The 14,661-nt window shown below is 31.5% G+C and overlaps 1 long non-coding RNA gene across 3 annotated transcripts; it reads right to left on the reverse strand.

Annotated features, from left to right (window-relative positions):
• Window positions 1-787: 787 nt before the first annotated feature.
• Window positions 788-9,170, reverse strand: LOC139488030 (uncharacterized). Of its 3 annotated transcripts, none has more exons than XR_011655915.1 (6): window positions 9,069-9,170; window positions 7,767-7,879; window positions 5,830-6,016; window positions 4,891-5,108; window positions 3,902-3,986; window positions 788-3,168 (listed from the first exon to the last, which is right to left on the reverse strand). It is a non-coding gene; the product is annotated as an uncharacterized lncRNA (long non-coding RNA). The 3 variants fall into 3 exon arrangements; XR_011655914.1 differs by having other exon boundaries at window positions 5,819-6,016; XR_011655916.1 differs by lacking the exon at window positions 5,830-6,016.
• Window positions 9,171-14,661: the final 5,491 nt, after the last annotated feature.

Below are 14,661 nucleotides of genomic sequence, written 5' to 3' on the forward strand. Positions count from 1 at the left end.
GACACCACATATTAAATATTTGTTGAAATCAAACAATTTGGATCCTTTGGACTTTGATATGGACCAATTTAAAGTGGGGTCAAAAATCTAAATGTGCAGTTATATCCAGCATTTTTCATAATCCCAAGAATCAAAGACTTTGATTTTTCTTTTAAACACCATTTAAATAGCCATACCATTTTATGATTGCAAATGTTTGCAGTCATAAACATGTTAAAAGAGAAAGTTGTCCTAAAAATTTACCTATATTAATCACTTATTCGATATTTTATCTGTATGAGAAATTAATTTCTTTGCTAGCTGATCATGGCTTTGTTTCATTGATGTGCAGATAATATATATTACACTATTCATTCTTGAACCATTCACTTAAAAAAGGAGTGGTTTGAAAACCCTAATTTCATATACTGTAAATTCAGAAATTATTGCGCATATTTATTATTGGGATTTTATCATTTTAAACTAAAATAGATTTTAATTTTTGAAATTAATATTTAGAAAAGTCCTGTTTGATCTACTCTGCTGTGGTAGTATTCTTTACTGTTAACAAGCAACTGGAAGTTGTATTTGACTTGTACACAAATTGTTTATGACATCAAGGAAATACAAGATTTTTTAATCATCAAAATAGGGAAGATGGTGCCATTATGAACATCATGACCAAAGCAGCTTTTTACTTATTACTTTAATTACTAGAAAACTTGCTGTGGTCAATTTGTTTTTTTTACTACTGTTCTGCTTTCGCTGTTAAAACCATTTGAGATTGGCAACAAACACAAAAACTTCATAATAGTAAATGATTGCTTTATTGAAAAGGCAACTAAAAATTTAATTTCTACGTAGCATATATACCATCAGAAATACTCATTAAACATCACTCCCAAATCTTCAATAGAAAACATAATCCTAACACATATTATACCCTTAAAGCAACAATAAATATAATTCTCGTTTTTGACTGAAGCATAAAATATGACACTTATAAGTATTGATTGAGTTTTTGCCCATGAAATAGTCGGACATCAAAACAACGGAAAAGTGTAAGCGGAACAGAACTGACAAACCTGATTCGTAAAACCAGGTCAATATTAGCTTCAATGCAAAGTACATAAACACTATACTAATACTATATCTATCTGGAAATTTTTTGTCCTATGCTAGTACTATCCTGACCATATTTCACAAATACTTAAAACCTCTTTCCCACCCCTAGTGATAAAAGGGTTGTGTTTTTTCTTCTCTTGTCATATTTATTGACCAATTTATCATTTTGTATACTATATTGTGTTGCTCTTGTTGCATACAATGTGTGCCTTTAAGTAAACTAGTAATAATAATAAACTGTTATAAACTTAATTAACATGAACTAAAACAAGAATGTGTCCAAAGTACACGGATGCCCCACTCACACTATCATTTTCCATGTTCAATGGACCATGAAATTGGGTAAATAATCTAATTTGGCTTTAAAATTCGAAAGATAATGTCATAAGCAACATGTGTACTAAATTTCAAGTTGATTGGACTTCAGCTTCATCCAAAACTACCTTGACCAAAAACTTTAACCTGAAACTTGCACTTTCATTTTCTATTTTCAGTGGACCTTGAAATTTGGGGTCAAAAGTCAAATTTGGTCTTAAAATTAGAAAGATCATATCATAAGCAACCAGTGTATTAAGTTTCAAGTTGATTGGACTTCAGCTTCATCAAAAACTACCTTGACCAAAAACTTTAACCTGAAGCGGGACAGACAGACGAACGGACAGACAGACCAGAAAACATAATGCCCCTTTACTATCGTAGGTGGGGCATAAAAAATATAGTACTAAAATTTTCCATAATAAAAACATATTCAATATGTCAAGTATTTTTGATTTCATAGTGAAAAAAATAAATATCAAAGTTAAAATAATTAACCTTGAAATTAACGTAACATAACATATTACTTCATACAAGAAAACTAGATACCTAGTTTTACATATTTTAAAGAAAACAGATATATAATATAAAATTCATCACAATCACTGAAAACAGATATATTTGGATGAGACATTGCTGATACATGTATAAACCTTTGATATAAATTTCATAAATGTGGAAACTAAATGAGGTTGGAAGTTCAGATTAAATAAATGTTTTGTTTTAAGAATACCTGATTTCTACTTAAAGATACAAAACATGCGACATTGACAATGAAACAAGGGACATTTATTCACTCACAGTTTCTCACATATCAAAGTTTACAACAACAAAAAAACATCACAACAAAATAGTTAGAATATATACAATAAATAGTTAAATGCCATAAATGATGTTTAAAAAAAATAGTCAACAGGTTTCAATTGATTAAAAACTTAAAGTTTACAATAAAATACAATTAAATAAGTAAGAGAAAAATGAGCAAGAGGAACTTTTAAGAAAAAAAACCCAATAAAAAAGACGTTACACACAAACCTAATTTGAGAAATAGAATTTACAATGAACTAGTTAAATATACAACAGTGCAATGAGCACATTATATGCCTCTCATTTATAACATTCCATAATGCCTATATTTCATATCAGAAATTTATAAAAAAAAAAAAAAGCTTAAGGGAGCTCACATCAATAGAAATAAAGCAGTCATCAAAGTTCCATGAAACTGCTCAAAGCACTTATGAATTCTTGTCCGAAAACAGGAAAATCCCCCTTTTTTTTAACAAAAAAATCCCCATAGCTAGGAAAAGTAAAATCTAAAATTTCAATCAAACGAAAGGTAGCTCATTTCAATAGAAATAAATAATTCATCAAAGTTTCATGAAAACCACTTAAAGCATTAGCCAAAGGCGTGGCAAGAAGAAAATGGACGCAGGGTAAACCCAGTATACAACTTCAATAAAATAATTACTATCACATGCCAAAAAAAAGCTTCTTTTCATTATTCAGGTTCTCTATTTTAACAGTAAACTAAGGAAAATAACTTTCCTTTCCTCAGACTCAAGAGCCTGGTATAATATTAAACCCATTGCAATGATGATAGTGTTTAGGATCAAACCATAAAATAAATTTGTTGTGACTTCCTGGAATTCTAATGATAAATCTTTTTGCTGGAGTATTGGAACAATGATCTAGATTTTCTGGAGCTGGTTTATTAAACTGTTCAATTACATCTACCAATAAAGTCAGATACTGAAAAAAATAAAATAACATCTATTAGATTATTTTGTGTCAGATTTAACAGTGCCATTTAAAATCTATTCAATACATCTCTGATTTCTGCAAACAAAAAATAGTATCCAGAATTAGAAGTCTTAATATTATACCTATTATTCCTATATACATGATTATACAACTATTGTTTCTGTGAATCCATATATTTTCTTATTTTGTCTGTGCATTCTCTACATTTTCTTATAAATTTTCTGTGCACTCTCTACATTTTCTTCAGTTGACATTCTGATATTTGATATCTTATTTCAAATCAATCAAACTACTGAACCTCATAAATTTTTTTGTTAAATCATTGGACAAATAACATAAATTTTAATAATTCTGATATTGTACATATTATAAAAGTGCTGAGGGTGTTAAAATATTTTTGATATTATTTGTCACTTGTTGAATATGTTTGCTTAATATAGTTGACAACCTGTTGAAAGTTTTAATTGGACTAATTGTTCAAAGCACAAAGCTATGTACACTATTTCAACAAGTTAAGATTTGATGGCAATCCGATTTTAGGTGACTTGTGTTTTAGCTGGTATCAAGTTATATGTCAATCAATGGGGATATATCAATTAAGGCAAACAAATGTGTAAAGCATGAAAGGGATGAATTGAAATTAACCTGACAACAAGATCTTCAAAAACTTCATGGACTTCTTTTATTGTGCTTCTTCAACAATTCACAAATGTTCACTTACACCAGATCTTGCAAGTCCACTTGTCAGGTACTTTCATGGTATGCACCTTACTTCCAGCTTTAACTTTCCATTATATAATATATCACTGTAATTAAAAAGTGTGTAATAAATGTATAATTGAAAGAAGATCCTAAATCTACAAAACTGTACACAACTTATTTTTGTAGACTATTAGTATTACTTTTGAAACTTTTGTGAGTTTAAGAAAGAAAGAAAAGGCACATATGTTGTCTGTCAGAGGTAAAGCAGGGAAGAACAAGAATGTTTCCTCAGTACACGAATGCCCCACTCGCACTATCATTTTCTATGTTCAGTGGACCGTGAAATTGGGGTAAAATCTCTAATTTGGCATTAAAATTAGAAAGATCATATCATAGGTAACACGTGTACCAAGTTTGAAGTCGATTGGACTTCAACTTCATCAAAAACTACCTCGACCAAAAACTTTAACCTGAAGCGGGACAGACGGACGAACGGACAGACCAGAAAACATAATGCCCCTCTACTATCGTAGGTGGGGCATAATAAAAAGCCAGTCTTACTAGGTAATTTGATATTGTTCAACCCAAGGCATTTAATTGGAATGAAAATTGTCAGGATTAACTAAAATTTGGGTCTTTCCTAACAGAAATCAATAGCATTTTGGTTGAAAATCACAAGAATAAATTGCTGCTAAGTCAGCTGGAAAGGGCTTTCCACAAAATCTACTATCCCTGAAAAATAAGTTGGTTTACATATATAATGTTAAGTTGTTACCATAAATAAACATACAACTTTCAGAAAACTATTAAATATTACGATTTTCTTTAAAAATTTAAGATATGCAGTTATTTATTTATAAATAAACACAAAAAAATAAGAGAAATAAGTTTCATTTTAGTTTTGTTGTGATTGGTGGTTTCTTCCATTAATCATACACACACCCAACAGCTCCCAATAGTAGTGGAAGACACAAAAGCATGGTATCCAAAGTACCGGTAAGACTATACCTAATCACATGCCGGTCAATGGACAATAAACTGAAATCTTTGTCATAAGTGGATCAATGTCACATTTCCTAGTCAGGCTTGTTTTTTTCTTCACTATTTCATCTCTGACAGCATATACCACATGGTGTGTCTTAACTTCTTCCCAGTACTGTGTGTTGATTAAAGCTGAAATCATCCTGCATGCACTCATGTCAAGTGAAACTGAAAATTCTTCAAGCCTAGAATAGAGTTGGGAATACAGGTGTATGTTGCAGAATAACATTTTATATACTCTATATATATAATTCATACTAGGATTTTTAAGTTGCCGCAAACCAAAATCACAATTGAATGTGACCAGTATTTTAAGTTTCCTCACTTGTCATGCTTGTGTTAAATTATAATAAAATTGAAAAAAGAGTTTTTCAAATGGTGCATTATTAACAAGAAACACAAAATAAATCTGAATTTTTAGGTAAATAAGGGTAATAACTCTTAAAACAGTAAATGTCAAAATTAACTTGATCTGTCATTCATGAACCAACTTGCATTGTCACAGTTCTTAAAGAACTTAAAAAAAATTTGGAAAGAGATTATAAAAAAACTTTCAAGGTGGTCGTGGATAATTATATAAGGGGCATATTTAGTCATAACTCTTGAACAATAAACATCAAAGCTATCATAATCAAACTTGACCAGTATAAAGTATTATCCAAGTGGTTTAAATTTCATCAGATTTGGTCAAGTGATACTGTAATCATCATCATAAAACTAAAATTTTTAATGGTGGACAGACAGCATACTGACAATCATGTGCATCAATAAATGCCCCATCTTTTCAAGATAAGGGGTATAATAATAATTGCGTGTCAGGAACAATTCAATACTTGCTAGCATTTTTAGTAGTAAGATATTTTGTGAAAGGTGTAAAGTCTTTTACAATATATACTTTTTTTAAACCTATCTGATTTGATCATGTTGATAAAGTCAATGTGATAAACAGTTCCGAGAATCCAGAGGTTTTCTGATGTTAAGCTTTATGTCTGTCCTTGCCCAACAAATTTCTCCATGCATTTTCAACAGTTCCTTTATTTTTCGTCAGTTAATAGGAATTATATATTCTGCCACTATAAATGAGAAGGTTGTCCTGAAATGTATGATAAAGATTTCAATTTATACAAATTAGTTTCCAGATCTCTCCTAAAAGATGTAGTGGAACTAATGTATGAACACAATGTTTTCATAAAATTTGAATGAGTAAATTTTCCTTTGAGGTAAAGCTTGAAACAAGTAGAGGTTAGGTATGCTTTTTTCCATTAGGGATGTCTATTAGGGATGATCAATTTAAACATACTTGGTGTTCATGGGAGGCCATTATAAAATGGGGGTATCCACCAATATATAGTGAAAAATATATATTTTCATTTATATTTTCACCATGTTCACTGATGTACATCTTTTATCGTACTTGACGCTCTATCATAAAGCAGATTTTAAAGTGCCTTTCCTGAATTTCATGTGTTTCAAGTAAACAGCCTTTTTGTATTTGAGTTTGGTGGAAATTAACTCTCAATACTAGAAAAGATCAACTTTTGTAAATCACATGTACAAATGTAGGATATAAATGACATCAAATCTAAATTTTATACCATGAATACATGTTTGTAGTGTAGAAAAATCTTTGTTTTATCATATTTAATATATATTGGACAAATAAACAAACCTGGTTAAATAAATGTCTTTTACATCTATTCTTTCATTTATTTTGTTTTATACATAAATCAGGTAATTCAGTTTTTCTCCTTAGAATTGTTTTACATTTGTTATTTCAGGACCTTTTTAAGTTGACTATGCATGGCATGGGTTTTGTTCATTGTTGAAGGCATTATACATATGTTCAGTGTCTGTCTATGTTGTGATGTTACACTGTTGTTTCAGATAAGGGTGAAGGTTGGTACCTATCAAAACGTTCAATCCAGCTGCATTTGTTTGCACCTTTACTAGTCAGGAACATGATGTTTAGTGGTTGCCATTTGTTGATGAGGTTCATAAGTCTTTCTCGATTTTTATATACCCCGGTAGATTAGACTGTTGGTTTTTCTATTTGAATGGTTTCACACTTGTCATTTTTGGGGCCCTTTATAGCTTGCTGTTTGGTGTAAGCCAAGGCTCAATGTTGAAGTTATAGTACTTTGACCTATAATGATTTACTTTTAAAAATAGTGACTTGGATGGAGATTTGTTTAATTGGCATTCATATAACATCTTCTTATATATCTAGTGACCTATAGTTGTTAACTTTTATACCATTCACTGAATGTTACTGTCAAGTTTTTCATCAGTCAAATGTATGAATGGTAACAGAACTATATATTGTTCAATGAACATGATTACTGTAACGTACTCATATCACTCATTCAATGTTTTACAAGTCCCTGTCATTTAACATGTTAGTGATGTTTTATATAATAACATAAAAACCAGATTTTTTAAATGGTTGTCAAACTATTATAGATTAGACCACAAGTTTTCTCTAAATTTCACGTTTTCTCTAAATTTCACATTAGTTTACATTTTTCATTTTGGTACAATGCTGTTATAGCCAACCAAATGGTACATGTATAACAAGTTTTTCTCAATGCTGAAGGCAACATGTATACATGGTATATGGTTTAACATCCCCTTCATTTGAACTCATGTGGATAGTTGTCTCACTAGCAATCATCAACCACATCTCCTTATTTTAATATGGAAGGAAAGAAATTAACTATTAAGAATCATGATATTCATTGAAGGATGTAAAAAAGGGGGAGAAGATGCAAATATGGCAATCAAAAATAGACACAACAATTTTTAAAAAGACAAACAAGAGTTATATCTGTGCCTATATTGCTCACCTGAAGAATAAAATCACCAGTTTGCTAATTCAGACTTTTATATATTTTTTTGCAATTTACAGGTTTAGCTTTAAGCTCCTATAACATGTATAACTTTCAGATAACAGCCAAAACTGAAAAAAAAGAAGTAAAAAATCAACATACGTGACATAGTGGACTATGCATTTTAAAGGACTTTTCTTATTGTGAGGGGGGATAGGACCTTTATCGGGACTCCGGGATCGGGTGTTTTTAAGCTCAGGATTTCGGGATTGACCCTTTCGGGATCCGGGAATCCTTTTTTTTGGATTTCGGGATGTCGGGATTTGCTTTATTTAAATTCGGGACCTCGGGATTTCGTTTTTTCAAGTCCGGGATTTCGGGATCAAGACCCCTCCTATCCCCCCTCTATTGTTGAAGGCTGTACACTGTTAGTGACCTATAATTATTAGTTTCTATGTCATTTATTGTGAAGAGTTGTCTCATTGGTAATCACCGACATGCCAATTATTCTCTTTAAATTAATGTATATATTTAAAAAATGTTTTCAAAATAACAACAAAAAATGTGTGAATAAAAGTATAGTACAAGTTGATAAAAAGATTAAATCGAAACAGGGGGTGTCACGGAATAGAAGTTCCTTCATATAAATTTAAGTTCCGAAAGGAAAAATATTCTGGAATATTATTTCCAGAGGAATAAAAATTACAGTATATGTTCCGCACGGAATAAATGGTATAGAATATGTGTTCCTACAGGTATAGATATTATGACATTGTTTATAACAAAGTTTCCAGTGGAACTTCAAATATAAGTTGACACCAGTGATCGGGACCAAATATTCACTAATTTTTTAGGATATATATTCATCTTGTTAGGTTGAACCTTTTTACATGTTTAATTTTCACCTGAGCTCCTATTTTTTCATGGAAAAAGCTAAAAAAACTGGAAATGTATATTATTTCAGGGGCAATAACTCCAAAACAGGTTTATAGACTTTTCTCCAAATTTCAGTCAAAAATAATACGTCTTGTCATGCTGATCCATTTTCCAGCTCAGTAAACTTTTAACCTAGCTCCTAAACATATCGTGGTCACAGTAAAAAAACTGATAAAAAGCATTATAAAGGGGACAAAAACTCCAAAATAGATTAACTGATTTTTTTTATACAATTTTATCTTCTTCTCCACTAGCTATATATATGGTGAAACTCCCTATTACTCCTGATTAATGTACTTGTATTGCTTGTTAAAGTTTCATCCCTATAACTGTGGAATTTATCTTTCAGAATAGGATAGATTTACATTGAAAATGTCTGGTTACCTACTATCTGTTCCAGTGAGAGATAATGGCCGCGCCCCATCATCAACATCGTGGTAGATCTAGCTAAGTTCCGAATGGAAATGAGTATTTTCCGAAAAGAAAAAAAAAATTACAAGTGTGGACACATATCGGTGTGGATAGTAAAATAGAGAGCACTTGAGGCAGAGCTGAGCATGTAACTATGGTTAGATGCCCAATGGTGGAAGGAGAAGCAGTACTATATATAAAGAGAGCACCTGTTCTACATATGAAAATATGGATCATCTATAAAGGGGGGTTAAAGATCAGTTATACCAAGGATTTGTATAGTAAGATATTACTATACAAATCCTTGGTTATACTAGATTAGTAATTGTTAATTTTGTATTAATATGTTTGAGAGTGTCATTATCATTGAGTTTATATATTGGTTGTGCCCTCTCTTAAAATGTTCTACGAGCTATTTCTTTGTCTTTTACATATAGTTCAACTTGATGATCTTCTATGTGAAAGTGTGTGCAACGGTGAGTCCGATGATCTCGCCTTTTAAGACTGAGGTTATGTGTTATAATAGTCTCAGTTTCAGATAATAAGCAAAAAAGCAAAAAAACAAATACCAAAAAAACAAAACACGGTGTGTTGCGGGGGTCGACATAAGTATATCATTCAAAAACTTGACTGTTTGCAAGTAACCATGGAGACAACAACTTGTCTCTGAAATTTTGTACTTGCTTAGAGAGAAACCTCCGATATACTGTCATTACTGACATAAAATGATATAAAATTAGCGTTCTGCTTTTCTGACGAACATTTCCATACAGAAAGCTGTCGCCGCGTCATCTTTTAATAGATCAGCTTGAGATTATTATTTAGGTTGAAACACTAAATGCTCATTTGATGAAAATGCTGGGAATAAAACTATTTTTCAAGGTCATTTCACCCACATAAATCCTTTCCTAAGATAAAGTAGTCCTAAACTTTGAAAAAGCCTTTAACAACTTATTCAGCCTATCAACCTATCAGTGATTTCCCCCTAAAATATTTGTGTGAAGGTATTTCATGATTTGAGGAACAATATATGAAGGAAAAAAATTGGGGGTCACCGATTTAGATTTGTCACTATAGCCACCTTGAATTTTGATTGGAAAATAAACATTGAAGACCTGTTGGTGACCTTCTACTGTTGTCTGCTCTATGGTCGGGTTGTTGTCTCTTTGACACATTCACTATTTGCATTCTCAATTTTTTTTGTATGTGTCTGTACCAAGTCAGGAGCCTGTAATTTAGTGGTTGTCGTTTGTTTATGTGTTACATATTTATTTTCGTTCATTTTTTTTTTATATTTAAATCATTTGAAGGCCGTTAGTTTTCTCGTTTGAATTGTTTTACATTGTCATTTCGGGGCCTTTTATAGCTGACTATGCGGTATTGGCTTTGCTCATTGTTGAAGGCCGTACTGTGACCTATAGTTGTTAACTTCTGTGTCATTTAGGTCTCTTGTGGAGAGTTGTCTAATTGGCAATCATACCACATCTTCTCTCTTATATTTGTTATTAATAAAGCATTTATACATATAGTATATGATGGTCATTAGTATTTCTATTGTATCCGGCATATTATATTAGGGAACAGTGCTTATCGTTTTACCTTTGAATAAATTATTGTGAACTTATCTAAGTAATTTTATCACACATTTTCCATAAGTAGGTGATTTCAGAGGGATACGTATCTATATAAAAAATAATCATTTTCGATATTTTCTAATGCTTTTCAACTACGAGTTTTGATCGAATGCGGTCTCGGCTGTATATTTGGAAGTTCCATCAAACGTACCATCTTTATAATCCATACTCTACTCGTGACAATATTCCCCAATATTCATGAATTACCCTATAATCATAAGATCAACAATAATAAATCAAATAACGTGTTAGTCTCATGGTATTTGGTTTTTAGGCCGCAGTTTTAATTTCCGGATGTAGGATAAAAAAAAATTATTGGCTTCAACATCGTTGTACCGTTTTACCCTATTAGAACAGTATAACTCCATACCATATGCAAAATTTGTACCATTGCTGTGTTATTTTACTTAAATAAGATAACCCCATACCATATACTAGCATGGCTATAATACTGTGTTTCTCTATTTCAATAGAATAACCCCCTAACACGTGTTAACATGGTATACCATACCCTCTATTGAACAACGTAACCCCACTAACATAAGATCTATTTAATAGGATAACCTCAGTTGCATCGGGTGGATGCAAGTGCTGCTCCTACTAGATCTGGAGCTTGAAGTTACAATGATGTTTATGATGATGTGCATAAGGGTTTTATTTTCAAAGGATAACTCATATGACAACCTACATTTCAGAATGTGGATGAAAAAATATGTTCTTTAGATACAATAATTTTGTATGTAGTATGTTTTTATTTTTTTTCAGTTATATGTACTAACACCTCAGACACATATTGATAGCTTATATAGCTGAATGAATTTCATTATTACCTGTCAGATTATTTCTATGAAATGATGTTAATTTCTGACACTTGATAGTCGACATTGGTTTACCGATGAATTTCTAAAGGAGAACAACAGGATACATCGACATGAATTTGTTCGCGTCTCCTGGTATAAAATTGCGAACGGAAATGGAGAATGTGTCAACGAGACAACAACGCGACCAAAGAGTAGACAACAGCCGAAGGCTACCAATGGGTCTATGTATGTATCAGCCGCCATGCGAACTCGCATTGAATATAGGCAAACATGACACATTTGAAACAACTTTTCTGAGGTTCAAATAATAGTTCTAAATGTTTCTCAGCCTAGCCTTAACGTTTCCCAATCTTTTATCGTACGGAATATAACTGTAGTTAAATGAAGTGTAACCAATAAATCATGGCCATTTCACTTTCAGAGGTTGCATAATGTAATGATAAACAAAGCAAATTTCCCATAAGAACGCCTATTACGGCTAAATTATACCACTTTTACTATGAAAGTTCGTAAAAAATTATATCTTAGAAAAGATAGTTGAAATGCATAAATAAGGCCGTTAGTTTTCTCGTTTGAATTGTTTTACATTGTCTTATCGGGGCCTTTTATAGCTGACTATGCGGTATGGGCTGTGCTCATTGTTGGAGGCCGTACGGTGACCTATAGTTAATGTCTGTGTCATTTTGGTCTCTTGTAGACATTTGTCTCATTGGCAATCATACCCCATATCTTCTTTTTAATATAACTATTAAATTTTGAAGGTCAAATTAAAGGACTGTGCGACATATTTTCAACAATTATATTTATATGCCCCAGATTTCTAAGAGTTTACACTTATATCTTATATAGAATTCTCCACTACATTTCCCTTCACTTTGGGTCTTCCTCGGAATTCAAGGCAGAAGTAACATTTCCAAGATATGTCTCTATGAGATGAAGGATAGAGATCATGTATGGGAACCAGTATATAAACAAAACAAATAATACATGAGTATTATATATTATCCACGAAAAAGACGAGGTTTGTGAAACAGTTTTTTTTACAAAGTGCAACATAGAAGGATGTTTTTCCTGATTTTTTTTTTTTAAATATGAATCATATAAGGAATTGTTTATGTCATTGACAAATTCAAACTGCATTTCTTTATTTGTCAACATGTAAATAGTAAGACAACAAAAATACCAAACTCCGAGGAAAATTCTAAACGGAGATTCCCTTAGCAAATCGTAAAATCAAAAGCTTTAACACAACATATGAATGGACCAAAGATAATTAAATAGGATTACACTCACACTTGAAGGCTTGCAATTTCATTTTTGATATGATAGAATGTTAATTATTTTATAATTAATACCACTGATTTCTGAATAAAGGTACCGGGAGATATCGAGTAATAACCAATAAGACACGATACAGTCTCCAACAAAAGAGTGGTACCTTTACAACGTATCAAGATCAAATTTTCACAACATTAGCGAAGTCGTGACTTATTTAAACACAAACTAAAAAGGTCTGCCATCAACACCAAATTTTCCAAATAGCAAACACGTTTTAAACATAAAATAAGAAAACCACTGTTTAGTTTCCATACTTTGAAAAAGATTAAAAACATGTGATGTGGCAGGTAAAAACATTAACGCTACATTTTTTTCTGCAGAAGATGCGCATATCGATAAAACTCTTTTTATGACCCCCCCCACCCCAACCCCACCCCACAACATGCAAAATATAATGACTTACATATTATCTCTATGAGTGTAGTATTAATCGCAAAAAAATGCTCGTATAACATGATCTATGAATTTATATTCGATCTCAGTCCCTCATCACTCCTAAAAAAATATGCAATGGCATGATATAGTTAATTTTCTGAGAAAATTTGAACAACTTTGATATTGCGTTCAGGAGGAGTTACGGGTTCACAACAGGTGACCCTGATATATCAATGGCGTAATCAAAGATTGCTCAAGGAAAGTCCCAGAGTTAACAGGGTAAAATAACAAACCAATTGAGGTGCAAATTTACTTTACATGTGAAAATTTTTATTCAGAGATTGTTCAGAAAAAATGTTGTAATAAATGTGAATTTCGGATTTCTCTATCATGGCAAAATAAATCCGAAAAATTATTAGATAAAAAATAAATAAAAGGAGATATGACGAACAAATGGACTCTCCGCTCTAAAAAATATCCCAAATTTTATTTAACAAAATACACAATGAATTCATACATATTTCCCCTTCTATAGATAGACATTACAATAACATCCTTTTCGTGTTTGAATTTCAATTGATCGTTGAACATATTTCCGATTACTCTTTGAAATGAAACTAGGTCAATCATGAAATATATGAACAATAGGTATAACAAATCTTTTCACTTCCTTTATTTGACATTTTGTTGGCAGAAAAATAATCATGTCTGAAAACATGTATCAACATTTGTCCCCGATTTCAACTTTTAATGGTTTTAAAAGGTATCGTGTGAATTTGACTAGAGTTTACTTTGTTGAATTTGGGATTTTTTTTTCATTTCATGTAATGGCTGGATTTTTTTTATATCCAACTGTTATACTTTAACCTTTCATATTCGGCAATGATTTAATTAATATTATTTGTACGTACCGGCTACTAATTGAATGTATGTTTTTGATAAGACGACTTTCTTTATCCACTATGATATTATGCATAATCAGTCGTATTATTTACCAGTGATTTTAACACAAGATGCACATCAATCGTTAACGCAGTTGAGAAGAACCTGCTACCTTTCTGGTGCGCTTGACCTTGGTTTTTTAAACGGTTTGTTACCGTCCATCTCAAGTTTACTTTGTAAACTGTTGTTTATTTGTTCATGTTTCTCCTTTTGCTGGGACGTTGTATCTTTTCTCTTAACTGTTGGCTAATGTCCAGGGCGTTTTCGTTACAAAACCAAGTTAACAGTATTTTTTTTCTATTTCTAATATGATAGCAACTTTTGACCGTGTTGCTTCGAGGTCAATAATGGACTCATTGTGACATTCAGTATACTTTAATTTGACATGAAAAAAACATGGAAAATCTAATATATTTTGAGATACAGAGAAAACTACAGAAAAAAATAACATTAAAA

This window comes from Mytilus edulis, chromosome 9 (assembly GCF_963676685.1).
Source record: "Mytilus edulis chromosome 9, xbMytEdul2.2, whole genome shotgun sequence".
Lineage (NCBI taxonomy): Eukaryota > Metazoa > Mollusca > Bivalvia > Mytilida > Mytilidae > Mytilus > Mytilus edulis.